The sequence below is a fragment of the Orcinus orca genome, chromosome 18 (assembly GCF_937001465.1).
Source record: "Orcinus orca chromosome 18, mOrcOrc1.1, whole genome shotgun sequence".
Lineage (NCBI taxonomy): Eukaryota > Metazoa > Chordata > Mammalia > Artiodactyla > Delphinidae > Orcinus > Orcinus orca.
Window position 1 is genome coordinate 6,615,726 of NC_064576.1, and position 15,586 is coordinate 6,631,311.

Genomic DNA, 15,586 nt, shown 5'->3' on the forward strand with positions numbered 1-15,586 from the left:
ACTTTTATCAATGTAGTCCCTGTGTCTCTGAAATATTTTTATACTTTCTATTCTTTAGTCTTTTCTTTTGGAGGAGTACATTCTCCAGATAATCTAGTTCACTCATTCTCTCTTTAGTTGTGTCTACTCCACTGCTAAATGCATTTATTTTGTTCTAATTGCCCTTGGTTCATTGTTATTTCCATTTGGTTCTTTTTTATGTATTTTCTAATTATCTGTGAAAATTCTTAATAGGATATTTTATTTCTTGAAATTATGAAACATCGTTATTTTCAAATGTGCATGTGAAACGTCCATTATCTGTCCTTACTTGCTCTGTTTTATTCTCTTTAAAAAGTTATTTGTCTCTTGTTTGCCTGGTAGAGTATACTGTTAATAAAAAATTGAGAAATAATTTGAGGTATAAGGAAATGTTTTATTTTGTTTCAGAAAGTTATTTTTTTCCCTATCAGGAGCCTAGGGACATAGTCAGTTCAATGTTATCTTATTTCAAGCAACAGCAGGATCGCAATCATTACCAGAAGGGATCTATATCATGTTCCCTTTACTTTTATTGTAGAGCTTTTTTAGGAACCCTACCCTAATTTAGGTTGGTTTGTCGGACTGCCTCAATTTTTGGTGTATCCAAAACTTACATTTTTATCATATAACACCAGAGAACTATCAAACTCTACTTTTCTCAAAGTCTCCACATTATCCTTCAGAATTATCAGGTTCTCCCTGAGGATTTAACGTCTACAAAGGTGGCTCTGTTATGTTGGATCTTGGAAGCTTCTCAAGATATTCCTACAGATTTTAAAAGATTATTCAGGGGCTTCCCTGGTGGCGCAGTGGTTGAGAGTCCGCCTGCCGATGCAGGGGACGGGTTCGTGCCCCGGTCCGGGAAGATCCCACATGCCGCAGAGCGGCTGGGCCCGTGAGCCATGGCCGCTGAGCCTGCGCGTCTGGAGCCTGTGCTCCGCAACGGGAGAGGCCACGACAGTGAGAGGCCCGCGTACCGCAAAAAAGAATCCTCTCTTTTTTTATGGAAAAACTGCTTAGATAAAAAAACAGCCTCAATCTACCATAACCAAGAGAATAAAAGTCCCATTCATCAGAGAAGAGCAAATACTGTGAAAGCATCTTCTCACCCACAAATCATCAGAGATACTCTTACTTAGGTACGCACTGCAGCAGGCATTGTTATTCCACCATCAAATTCAGCACAAGTATAAAGTGTCCTAGATAGCAAAGCACTGGGCTACAACTAAAATTTTAAGTATTAAATATATGGGAATATGACACAATCTTTAGTGATGAAATTAAGCTTGAAAGAGCTTACTAGGTCTTTTTCATATTAACTCAGTAATATTCAATGTGCTACAAATTCCTGACTATGGGTTAGTGCCACTTCTGGATTCTAAACTTGCATCAGAAGAAATGGGAAGTCAATTTTTATATCATATTAAATGGACAAGGCAAACATTTATTTGGCTTTCCAAGAACACAATAACATGTGAAACTATCGAAAACATTGCTTTGGTTGCCAAGACAGCAGTAACATCAACTTAAGAATGAGCTTTTAGATATCACTGACAAAAATTGGGTTCTTTATTTTAAAAGAAGAATTTTATTAAACATATGAGGAGAGAAACAACTATAAGTACCTTTTACAAAGAGGACTGAAGACATAAAGATTAAAAACAAATCCTTTCCTATGAGTTAAAGATGATTTCTTCAATCATATATGCTACTGTCACTTTACCAATTAACATCAAGTTATACTCAGTGGGCTCGTGTTTGTGTGTATGTAAGGAAAGTGACAAAAGACAGGGAGAAAGAATTTAAGAAATGACAAATCAATGCCTGTGAAATTGACATTTTAACTTTTAGGAAGACTCTTCTTAACTCTCAGATTGATTATATAATTCCTTTCAGAGTAATTCATCAAACTTTTGTTGAACTGGATAAAATAATTTTATACAATTTCAATTATGGTATTGTATTACAGTTCAGAAAGAGAGCTTTTTTATAACGTCCCTACAAATATAAAGCTGAGACTTAAGCTATAAACATCACCGATGGCCCCTGAAGTGTAGGGTAACTGACCAGCTGCTAAGACATTTCAGCAATTGCCGTAATGCAGGAAGTTAACGTATTTATCAGATACTTGAGATGAAAAAATGATATTCATGGGGAGTTTTTACCCTATGCCATCTGGTCCTGAGGTGCCTATTACATCTATTATTGATTCATTAAAGTCAATGAGGTGAATAACACAAACTTGTTTACTTGTAGTGTAACAGTCAGTTAACATTGAAAAGTAACTTCCAGTTTCAGCACTACTATGCAGTACGGACCCATCTCAACAACACTGATTCCCAAAATTAATCTCAGATTAATATCTCTTAAAATTATAGTGCAATTTAAAGGTACATGAGTATTTGAGGCTACTTTTTACATACTAACGCCATATAACACTCACAATGAAGATTAGTCTTTATAATTAAAACAATAAAACAGAAATAAATGGCCAATGGAGACCAAATGCAGGATACGTATTCCTGCACCCTACTAATCATTCAGCTGCAGATGGCTCACACATTTGCAAATAGCTCACAGAAAATATGGATCCATTTCTGTAGGCAGGGCAGCGAGAGGCAAAGCTATCAGAATAGAAAAGCTTATTTCTACAAAGCAGTTTCAGATTTCATGATTAGATAAGCTCTTAAATAGGAACCTAGATGGTTGAGGTGAAAGAAAGACATTATTTTTATTATTTTAATTTGCCTCTAATATTCTGTAATGAAAAGAAGGCAAACAATCTTTTGATTTAATATTGGATCTAAGAAAAACACTATAACAAAAGGTTTAAGACTTTATAAATATTTATGTAGTTGTGTAAGAATAACACATTCTTTGAGTACTTCTAAGTGGGATAACATGAAATAAAATGTGCATTTTTCATTTATAAATTCTTATGTATATAAAGTAAGTAGACATCATGTGTTTATTATACACATTAGAAGTTCAGACAAATTAATGAAATGTCAGCTTTAAAATGAAGGTTTCCTGAATAGCTGTTCAGTGGTTTCAGAGGTAAGAGTGGGTCCATCACTCAATATAATCATGTATGCATTGGACCAATAAAAGTTTGGAGAAGAAAACAAACATGATATAGGGAGAGAGAGAAAGAGAGATTTCCAACTACAGTTGGGCATAATGTTATCTGAAACATTTTGAAGCTACAAATAAATTTAGGTTATTTTCTCACCTTTATCTGTGTGCACACCCAGGAATTGTTATATACCACCCTTTGGGCTGAAGGAAATATTTATTCAGCTTAAAAATGAAGTTCTCCTCCTCAATATCATATTTCTACCAGCTAGGATCCATGAAAAAAATTTCAAATATTTTTTTATTTGTGATATCACTATATCTCTTGCCAAACCTAGACAAATGTGAAGAGCTTGTGAGAAATTTCTCATTCAAATGACCACAGTATTGTAATCTTATTATCGGACAAATGGCATTCAGTTCTTTTTGTTTTTTTGATAGGAAGAAATTCAGAAGCATCATTAGCTAATAACTGTAAATAAATAGCACATTGAAAATGTTTTCCCTAAAGAAAACATGCCTTGTCAACAGTTTTGTGGAACTAAGAAACTCAATTTAAGATTCACACTGTAAATTCTACTTAGGAGAAGAAAGCGATCAAAAGAATCCAGACATTCAGTCTCAGCTCAATACATTATTATGACTGAAAGTTCACGCTCCTTGTGGTACAAAAGTAAGATAGAAAACCAGTGACTACAAGGAAATATCCATTGCACCAGTATGCTATGGGATGATGAAAACAGCTACATTTGAGCAATTCAATGATTGAAAATAGTTGTTTTTGGATACATGTATATGTATGGCTGAGTCACTTTGCTGTGCACCTGAAACTATCACATTGTTAATTGGCTATACTCCAATATAAAATAAAAAGTCAAAAAAAAAAAAAGAAAATAGTTGTTTCAAGGAAACCTAAGATATCTTAAGGATTTAGTAGCTTAAAGACAATGGATTTGCTTCTTCATTCTAATATATGTAGAAGCTATTTGGTGAGTTATTATCATTAAAAATAATGCCAGCTTTGAAATGCCATGCATTTCTATGATCATAAGTTTTACCACATGAAAAAATATATTATCAAGACCTATTTTTTTAGGGTTGAAGTAATCATTATTTTAGAATATCCTATAGCATTGATTTTTATTCAGTGTAAGGTTTCCATGCATTTTTGAGAAACAACTGTGATAGTTTCCAGTCATGCATAGATAAGGGCAAAGGTTAAACTTGTGTGCATGTTGAGCATATTGATGATTTTCGAGTAGTAAAAGTCCTTTCCGTTAAAGAGTGCACCGCCAACAGCACTTCAGAGAAAACACTACGTAAAAATCAGATTGATTTCAATTTGGGTCAACCTCATGACTGTCTAATCCACTTGAACATACAGTGTAGACTTCAATTACTTAAAGAAAAATGAAATTCCATTTGCTCTTTTTAAACATGGAATTTAAATTATGTAAAAATAAACATACATTCAGAATCTCTATAAATCCTGGATGCTATTCAACAGGAAAAGACTAGAGAAGATACTTCAAAAGAATATCCTTATATCACTTGGAATTCTCCATATATATTCTACACAGAAAAAAATAATTGTATAAAGGTAGGCTATTAATTGTCAGATCAAGTAACCTTCTTAAAAAGGGAAATTGATCCTCAGATGGACACTTGGGATGAAACAATAGTAGCCAATCCATATGGAACAGAGTAAGTAAATACAGGATTAAGTATTTCATTTTGGAAAAATGAAGAAAGAAGGAAAATTTGAGACGATGAAGGTCACTTAATGCATCTTTGGCATATATTTAATCAAGATCAAGACTGATTTAACTATGAAAGTACAGGCTGAAAAAACCCACTGACTTTTAAAGTAAAGTATTTTTAAACTAAACTATTTTTTCTTTTATCATACTAGCACTAATTTACCTACAATGAATACAACCCAGTGGAAAAAGCATTTTTATGGAACTAGTGGTATATAAAATGCACAGTAATTTTTTTACACCTCCCTCATGTAAAAAATAAATTTACATCTCATGTGAAAAATAAATTTTAAATGATTACTGAGCACTTTTCAAATAAAGTGCAATAAAGTGTTTAATATGGAAACATAAAACTGGACAAGGAACAGTATCCACAGTCATGCAAATTAATACTTTCAGAACTTTTCATTAGGACAAAAATGTCTGAAAACCCATGAGTGCTGTAAAATGTGTTCTGAATGACACATGCGCTATCTCGTCAAAAACTTCAGCACTTTTACTTATGGTGAGCAGGTTGCCAGCATCTTGCTTGTCCCTCTACCTCCCACAGATGAGAGAACTTGTTTGGACAAGTTTAGAACACTCTGAAACTGAACTCCCCAGCATTTTGGTTTATTCTGGGGAAAGCAAAACTTCCTGGTTTCTTTCTTTTTTTTTTTTTTTTTTCTAATGCTCTAAAGGATTACCAAAAAGTCTCAATAGTCTTCGTGGACAACAAATCGCCCTAAAAGACTGGTATTTTGATGATTTAAGTATAAATGAATCAAAAACATATGGATTAAATTTCCTGTAAGATACACAAGGTTGTAAAAATCAAGGGTAAAGTAATTCCAAAAGGGGCATTTGGATCTCTGACTCCAAGTGTTTGAAAGCAGTTCAAGATGTCCAGTGAAACCAACCTGCAGACAGAACACGCCATTCAGACCGAATTTTGTTGCAGGACAGGGATGATTTGTGCTGATAGGGTAGAATTTTAGAGATTTCTACATGCCTCCGTGAAGTCAGATAAAGAGTGATTGAAAGATATCGTGGAAATTAATAGACATGATGCAAAATACTGTATCTATGTCTTGCCATTTTTAATTCATCATTTGGAAATTAATTTAGAAAGTAGTTAATTAAGCTTTAATAGACTCTTCCCGCTAAGTGTGTTTCATATCATTTTGTTGACACCTTACCTTGAAAGAAACTCTCCTATAGAAGCCTAAAAGAAAAATGGAAAATGGTTCTATGTTTAGGCAAAAGAATTGAGAATAAAGTCCATTACTCCTGACCACATTTTTAAACTTATATATTTATTGAGACATAATTCACATATCATACAACTCACCCATTTTTCATATAATTTAATGGTTTTTAGTGTATTCACTGTGTTATGCAAACAAAACCACCATCAATTATAGGACATTTTTATTACCCTAAAAGAAACCCCATTCTCAAGGGTTGCCCTCCATTTCCACCAACCACTCCGACCCTGCTCTTAGGCTACTACTAATCTCCTTATTGTCTCTATGGATTTTCAAATAGATGGAAGCATACAATATGTGGTGTTTTGTGACTGGCTTCCTTCGTGTAGAATAATTTTTAGATCTATCCATACTTTAACATGCACCAATATGTTTTTAATTGTCAAATAATACAATACTGTATGGATGTACCACATTTAATTTATCCACTCAATTGATGAACATTTGAGTCATTTCCACTTTTTGGCTATTTTGAATGAGGCTGTTATGAACATTCATGCTCTAGTTTTTTGTGTGAATGTAGGTTTTCATTCCTCCTGGGTATGAACCTACGAGTGAAATTTCTGAATCATGTAATTGCTCTATATTTAGACTTTTTAAGGAACTCAGACTCTTCTTCAAAACAGCTGTGACATTTTACTTCCCCACCAGAAGTGTGGGAGGGATGTAATTTCTCATACCCTCATCAAAGTTTGTTATTGTCTATCTTTTTAATTCTGCCCTCCTACTGATACCATGTGGTATCACCTTGTGATGTGAATTACATTTCCCTGATAGCTACCTGCTTGTCCCTGCTCTCTAGATATTTATGTTCTCCTGGAGAACACATACAGGCAGATAATCAAAAAACCAAAAACCTAAGCTAAAACAATAGACAGAAACAGTCTCCACTTGTTGAACAATAATTCCCTGATTTCTCTGATAGATCTTTCCAATTGTTGATTTATTTAAGTAACAGACCCCTAGCAGAATCATCACACCTTTTGAAAGGTTAAATCCTTGCTACTTCAAAAATGGCAGCTGGTTGGTCCAGAACCATCAACATCATCTGGTGTTCCTGGAAATGACAACTCTCAGCCTACCCCAGACCTACAGAATCAGAATCGGCAATTTTAACAAGATCTCCAGGCGAATCTTGTGCACATTAATGTTTGAAAGGGCTGGGTTAAACTCCACGTGTATTATTCAGATACATTCAGGGATTAGGCAGGTAATACAAAGAGGAAAGTGCAGCTTGCTGTGAGGTGAGATGACTGAGTGAGGCTGAGGGAAGCTTGACAGTGAGCACATGGTCCTCTGAAGTTTTCAATTTAATGTAAGGATAAAATCATACACTGTGCAGGGAAAAAAAATAACTTGCTCTATTTTCCATCTCTCTGTTGAAACTATATAATTTAGCATGAGTTACAATAAAATGGTATTTTAATCAGATCAACACCAAAATGAAGCCAACCTTAACGAACTAGAATAGAACTGAAGGTAAGGATATCTGAGAGCAGAGGGCATTTTAAGACAGGATTTTGGAACTTGAAAAATCAGCAGGTGGGCAACAGTTCCCCAGGATTAATAAGGGAGAGGAGTACAGAAAGTGAACGCTTTAAAACTTTGCTCCTTTCCATTCTAATCCAAAGAGAAACCAGGTCCTCTTGAAGAGAATAAAGAATGTGTCCAAGGTTTCATCTTTGGGAAGTGACAGAACTGAGAATCTACCTCAACGCTGCATGATCCCACAGCCCTGGCGTCCCTAGTGCTGGAACCAAGGGCAACCCTGATCTATTCATCTCTATTAGATTAATGTGGCGACGCTAACTGACTGAATCAATGCCACATAAACTGCATCTTCTTGTCTTCGACTGAATAACTCTATATATTATATCCTGATAACTATCCTTCTGTAGTCTCTATTTCTGACCTGTGAAAGTTTAAACTTCAACCAGAAGTTTATTCTTTCTTTATAAAGCCATCTTTTCCTTCTGCTATAACTTTTATGTTACCAATATTAATGCTTTTATGTATATCTATTGCTATTGGGCTTGGTTTTAAATCCAAATTACAAAGATTGCTTCAAGTCTCATTTTCACAGCATATGTTTGTTTTTTGTCCTACTCATCCAAAATACAGATACTACAATATGATTTAACTTAGGGTATTTTATAAGTGATATTCTGCTTCATTCTGCCTACCATATATTTTCCCAACATTCTGGTAAGTTATTCTAATTGCTCCTGTATCTTTTGGCTCCTAAATATAAAATTTCTTCTAGCTACTGAGTTTTTTGCTTGGTCTTAGAGTAATCTCTATTTGTTCTGCCTGTTCCCTAAACTCAGATTCTCTGTCCAGCTCTTTAAGAATGAATCTGGACTTTATCACTCTACCACAGTTTCTCATCCTTTGCACGATTAATATCTGGGGTTGGTTAATTCTTTGTTTAGGGGGCAGTATTTTGCATTGTAAGATGTTTGGCAGCATCCCTGGACACAGCCTATAAAGATGACAAACTCTCCTCCCTGCAGCTGGGTCTTGCCAATCAAAAATGTCTCCAAATATTGCCAAACATTCTGTGGGTCACAAAATCACTCCTAGTTGGGAACCACCATTCTCTGAAACTTATCTTCCTAAAGTCACTAATGACCAGAAGCGAGAGTCCATTTTCAGTTTTCCTTTTACTTGTGGCAGCTGGAAGCCACTGTTGGAATCTCTCTTCTCCCTGGGTTCTGTTTTCTAGCGCTCCTCTGCCTTCAGATGTGTTCCCTTTCCACTGCCTAGCTGATGATAGGGAGCTCCCCTGAGTTCTCAGTTCTCTTCTCCCTACTTGGTACCATCACCTCATGGTCATTATTGCTCTCATGGCTTTCATTGCCCTGCTACATTCTCATGATTGCTGTGTCTTCACTTCTAGTCCCTGCAATTGTCCTGAGCACCAGACCTCTGGATAGCAACCTTGGCTGCTCTGCCAGCATGAATGTTCAGGGTTTCTTCTGTGCATTCTTACCTTCTCCAACATACTTGGTAGCTATCATGCATCTCTTCTGTCACTTTATGTCCCCATCACCCACCAAGTCTTTCACCCATCTCAAATTAAATGTATTACCAAATCCTGTTTATTACACACACATATATTCTGAATCCAGTTTCTCCAATATAGCATCATAATATTTACCTACACTGTATTTACAACCTCTTACATGGTCTCTGGCTGCCAGGTCCCCTAGACTTTGGTCCAGTGTACACATTGCTGGAAAAATGACTGTCCTAAGAAATAAATTTGAATGTCATTCCAGTGATCAAAAGAACTCTACTATGATGCTTTGCTTTCTGAGTAAATCCAAACATCTTAATATAGCACTCAACCACCTTTATGATCTGACCCAATACACCTCTCTAAAGTCATCTTCCTTGACAGCTATCATGCACTGTCTGGACATCTTTTTGTATGACTGCACTGAAGATTTTGCTCTTTCTCTATCCTGAGTGACTCACCCTGATTCCTGGCTGACAATCTTTTACTGATCCTTCCTGAGGAAGCTCAAATACCCTTCCTCTTTGAAGGGAACTCCAAGTAATGCAGGCAGAATTAGATACCGTAACACTATTGTCATTTATCACAACATACTCCAAGTATTCTTTAGAGGTTCATTTCTTCCAATGAGCTATCAGATCATATGATAGAGTTGCATCCCGTTGATACCTAAAATATGATTATTTGTTAAAAAAAAAACCACAAATAACTTAAAAATATTTAAATGATTCAAATGTACACTTCATAATAAGATTGAGAAATGAAAGCAAAATATAGTGATATATGTATTTAGATGCATGTGTGCGTGCACGCACACAAGTGTGTGTGTTTCTAGAGAGAGAAGAAAGAAGTTATCTGAGCTGCATTATTAAAGCAGGTATACTTTTTTTTTTTTTTTTTTTTTTGCGGTATGCGGGCCCTTACTGTTGTGGCCTCTCCCGTTGCGGAGCACAGGCTCCGGACGCGCAGGCTCAGCGGCCATGGCTCACGGGCCCAGCCGCTCCGCGGCGTGTGGGATATTCCCGGACCGGGGCACGAACCCCCTGCATCGGCAGGCGGACTCTCAACCACTGCGCCACCAGGGAAGCCCCTAAAGCAGGTATACTTTTAAAAAACAATTTTTCTTAGTCTAATGTTACCTAAATCATGCAAACATTAAAAATTCACAAAAATTATAAGAAAATAAGTTTATTTTTGCATGTAGATGGAAGTGAAACTTTCATGGAGAGAAAAATAACATAAGCATACTCTTGTTCATATTTTAAATTAACTGCTAATAAATTTCATATCTCTCAGAAATAAGAATGCAGAAATATATTTTGAAATGTAATAAAAAGAAATTGTATGTTTGTATTGGATTTTACGCTTTCAAATGCCTGGAGTCCTCATTAAAGATTTTACAAGCTGAGTATTTTTTTTGCATTCGGTTTAAACGCCAACAACTTTCTGTAACTTCAGCCAATTAATTCCATCCTCTTAGCAGGACCAAAATGTACTTTGGATTTCAGCTCTAACTCATTCTTTCTGGGCTAGAGTCTCTGAATCGTGGCTCAAAACTGATGCAATCTTGAAAATGAAAGGCCAGTACTTTATCCGCTAATCTTCTTCAAAATATTGACTCAGTGTCCACGGATATTCATCGTTGCTAAGGGATAAATCAGTAAGGCTATCCTAATGGAGCTTGATCAGTGATTGCAGCTACCCGTGTTCTCAGGGCTCAGTCTAGTAACTGAGTCAATATGTTCAAACCCATCATTTGTGCTCAGCGATTTCATTAAAGAAAAGGCATCTTTACCTATTCTTCCTACTTAATTTAAGAGTTGAAATTCTGCTGGTAAGTTACCCCATTGACTTGTAAATGGTAAATAAGACATTTGCTAGGGATTCTTTCTGGTACCTTTGATCAGAATACAAAAAAAGAAAAAAAAAGAAAAGAAGGAAAGGTGTGAGAATCAAAAACAAAGGCAAGCTTTTTTTTTTCCAGTAAAGCTGAGTTATTTAAGACTGATTAATATTCATATGATCTTTAAAATGTCTCCTGCCAACATACAATGCATTTATTAACAGTGCAATGCTACTTGCCATCAAAATAAAATTTTGAAACCTCTTATAGATAGGAATGTAAGATTTAAGTTCTGGAGAGAACCTTCCATCAGGACATGTTCTCTGGTGTTACTAACTCTTCTTTTGGTGGCAGAACATAGGTCTAGAATAGTATGCTCTATTTACACCCACTAATATCACTTTATTTATTTATTTATTTATTTATTTTGCGATACGCGGGCCTCTCACTGCTGTGGCCTCTTCCGTTGCGGAGCACAGGCTCCGGACGCGCAGGCTCAGCGGCCATGGCTCACGGGCTCAGCCGCTCCGCGGCAATGTGGGATCTTCCCGGACCGGGGCACGAACCCGCGCTCCCTGCATCGGCAGGCGGACTCTCAACCACTGCGCCACCAGGGAAGCCCTAATACCACTTTTTTGTTTGAAGAATAGAATAATGTGCAGCTGCTGCTCCGTCAGGTTGACTGGCAAGTGATTTCAGAGCTTCATCCTAATTAGATCAATAAAAGCTAATCCCTATGAGAGTATAAATAAGGCTTGCCAATTACACACTTAATTTAGAGAGAAGTAGTACTATTTTCAGTAAGTGGAACTATTATGACTATTCCATTGCTCTTCTCCACCATTTATTTCCCTGGATCACTGAGTTGCAGATGTAATGCTAAAAATGCATAAGGGGTGTGTAGAAAGAGCAATTATTGGTTGATACTTACAGCTGTTCTGAGACTCGTGGAATGACTAAAGCAGAGAAAAAAGTTGGTTTTGCAAAAGGTCACATGATTGTCTAACAATTGCTCTATGAGTTAGAAATTCTAAGACAATTATAAGTACCTGTGTGAAAGGGACTTAAAATCATTCCACTCGACCATCACTAGCAAAGGTCAAGCAGCAGCCCAATACAGCAATCAGAGCTCTGACTGCTATGCAGGTAGCACTCAGGTCAATTTCTCCATCACGGGTAATAATGAAACAGTCTTTGCCTTGAGCAGCTCTAAAGGAAATGTGCCTTAACCACCAATAGAGTCACTTTCTATTGACTAGGAATTGATTCGGTCCCTTGCTCTGTTCTTCAGGCAGAATCACCAATTACAACGTGGTTATTGCTATCAGGGATGGATGCAAATTGTCTATTCTTCCGCAGAGAGTAAACACTTTGTGCTTTTTGTTGTGATGAAATATACCAATTGGGAGATTTTGCTATTTGATTTACTGTTTTGCAGATCATGTAATAATTTAAAAATTGATTTTAGCTTTCTTGCCTATTAAATCTTCCTTTTGACATTTATTTTGAAGTAAAATGATATGTCTAATGCCTTAATATTGTATATGTGTAATGTACATGTGCACGTTAGGTTATAAAGGTGCATTTATTCAACACACTATTGAATAAAATGCCATTTCAAAAGCTGTTTGTGAGCCTATATTTTACTTATAGTTATTTACAATAATATATATTTAATTAATAAAATATAAGTATCAAATTTCATTCTAAACAAGGCAATAATCACAATTTCTATTATATACTTTTTAGATTAGTTTTACACCTGGGTTTTTAAATCACCAGTAATGAATCATCACTACTTTTGGCCGTGCTGATGTGTGTATCCAATCCTGCAAGCAGAATCTCTCTCTATTCCTACCCATCACAGCTCAGCTTCAGAGCAATCTCCCCTCTTTGTACTGTCTGGGGAACATGACAATTTTTTTTCTAGTTAGACAATAAGGCAGCTGAGAGAACAGCTTTTCAATTTCACAGAATAAGTTAATAGAGCGTTTATCTTTTTTTTTTTTTTTTTTGCGATACGCGGGCCTCTCACTGCTGTGGCTTCTCCAGTTGCGGAGCACAGGCTCCGGACGCGCAGGCTCAGCGGCCATGGCTCACGGGCGTAGCCGCTCCGCGGCATGTGGGATCCTCCCGGACCGGGGCACGAACCCTTGTCCCCTGCATCGGCAGGCGGACTCCCAACCACTGCGCCACCAGGGAAGCCCTAGAGCATTTATCTTGAATTCGCATTTTACATAGCTTTCATACACTAGATAGTACATGCATTTTAGGGAAATATATCAAACTGAAATATATCACCTGTGCTTAGAGAAATGAAAAGCGTTATACATTCATACACACACACACAGACACACACACGTATTCACAAACACAAACATCTGCCCAGGTTACCTGGAACATTAGATGTGCCAGGTAATGTTTAAAATTCTTCTATTTGCCTCTCAGGGTTATGTAGAAAACTCTGGTGCTGTGTATAGGTTATTAATTTTAAGAAAGTCATACTCTCCTTTAAACTGAACAGAATTGAGGGCTTATAGTGATAAGATGTTTTCTTGCCTCTCAGGCAACCAGAGATAATACAAAAGCAGAGGCTAAGCATTGGATCAAGGCTGCAGTCTTCCAATCATGATCCCTGGGGAATTACTTCACCTCACTGAGCCCTCCGTGTGACTTGAAGGGTTCCTGGTCTAACAATCAATGGTCCTTTTCTCTTTTGGTGGGCAACAGGGGCTACATGTAAATGAAGAAAAATGAAGAAACGGGAAAGACAGGATTAGGTAATCTCTGAAGTGATGTTGAACAGCTAAAATGGACAGAAGCCATAAAAGTTGAACCTTTGTTTCCAAATAAACATCTAGAGTAGTATTGTCTATGAATCTATTACTCATTTATGACACCAGATTTTTTTCCCGTTTCATGCATTCACGTTTAAAATAAATGGGTGATGATTGATCACCCATCTGGGATCTGGGGGGTTGGAATGCTTAAACTCTCAAAGGATATTTAACTGTCCTAAAGAAATGGTCATTTCATCATTTAATCAGATACTTGCATGTAATTGCATTTTGGATACACATGCATTCACACAGTTACACAACTGGATTTAGACTTCAAAGAGAACCTTTCTGAAGGGCATTTGTTTCTTATGGAAATAAAATAAGAATGAGCTGTATTCAAAGAGTGAGGAAAGCTATACACAGGAGATCTCTGTTTTATTGTGGTTTAGCTCATGGACCAAAAATGTTTAGTGGCTTTGGTCTACTTCCTTAGAAAAATGTCCACATTAAAAATGACCACCCAGGTTAGCAGAGTCTTGCATAATGCTAACATCCTAGAAAACAGAAGCCTCTATCCAGGGCCAATGTCCACTTCCAACTCTCACTAAATTTCTTTTCCTCTGGGAAGAGATTTAAGTAAAATCAAGAGGAGTTATTCTGTGGGTCTAATAAAACTACAATAAATCATGCACTTTAAACCCATAACTACTAAATCAAAATAATTTATTATCCTCTATTTTTAACCATAAATGGATACCATCAACTATGGGAGCAACTAAGAATGAACTATTCCCCAGTTGGTTACAAAATTTATTCAAATATCACAGAATTGTGACCTGGTAAACTGCCCGGTATTAGAGAGTTTGACCATTACAAATGGGAAGGCTGTCAGGCTCTAGAATACATTGTCAAAAAGTTTTATAATTATCAATCCACGCCACAGTCCTATAAAATGGATTCTCACTGTCATTCTCTTTGTTTCACCCTGAATTCCCTGTGCTTATCAAATGATGGATTTCTCAGCAAACAGGCCACTACAATTTAGGAAGGAGGCTTCTCCAGTCCCTGCACTAGACTGTGAGTTCTCTGCACAGTACAGGCTTGGGTTTCAGCTTCAAAAACCTCATATTTTGCAGGTACAATATAATATTATATACAGCTTCCTTGATACATTTTCAACAGTCATGTGGACTGGAATTCTATGCAGTTGGCATAAAAATAAATATGAATGCCCTAAATAAAGTGGATACAATTGCTTCAAACAAGAATAAGCTTCTTATTTTGAATGTATTGAGTTGAAATGTATATATATCGTATATATATGATATACGATATAAATATCACCCTGTATGATACCTGAACTCCATCACTGAGATTATTTGGAATATTCCAAATAGCATAAGTTAAGGGTTGATTTTGCCTACACTATGGAGAGGACTGGAGAACTTATTAGGTAAGTATAAATGATGTGAGCAGTACTTGTGGTTTCTCCTATATTACCTTAATGTTAATTCAACCTCACCTAGCCAATGCTCAATTCAACTGATTCCTAAATAAATACTAGGAAAATGCCATTTTCTAAAAATTACCTGTGCTTGGTTTTGCAATCTTTACAATTCTCGGAAGTTTCTTTTTCAAGCAGGTTTCCAGAAAAACAGAAGTCAAAATAGTTTCCCATCTGTAACAGAGAGACAACTATCTTCTACAATGTAAATGATATTTTTTGTGAGAAAAAAGTATAGGATTCTATACCCAAACCAGAGCTACCCATAGAAAAACAAGAGCAGATATGATGCATTAATACAGGACAGCAGTAAAAGCAATTTCATGACAACGCTCAA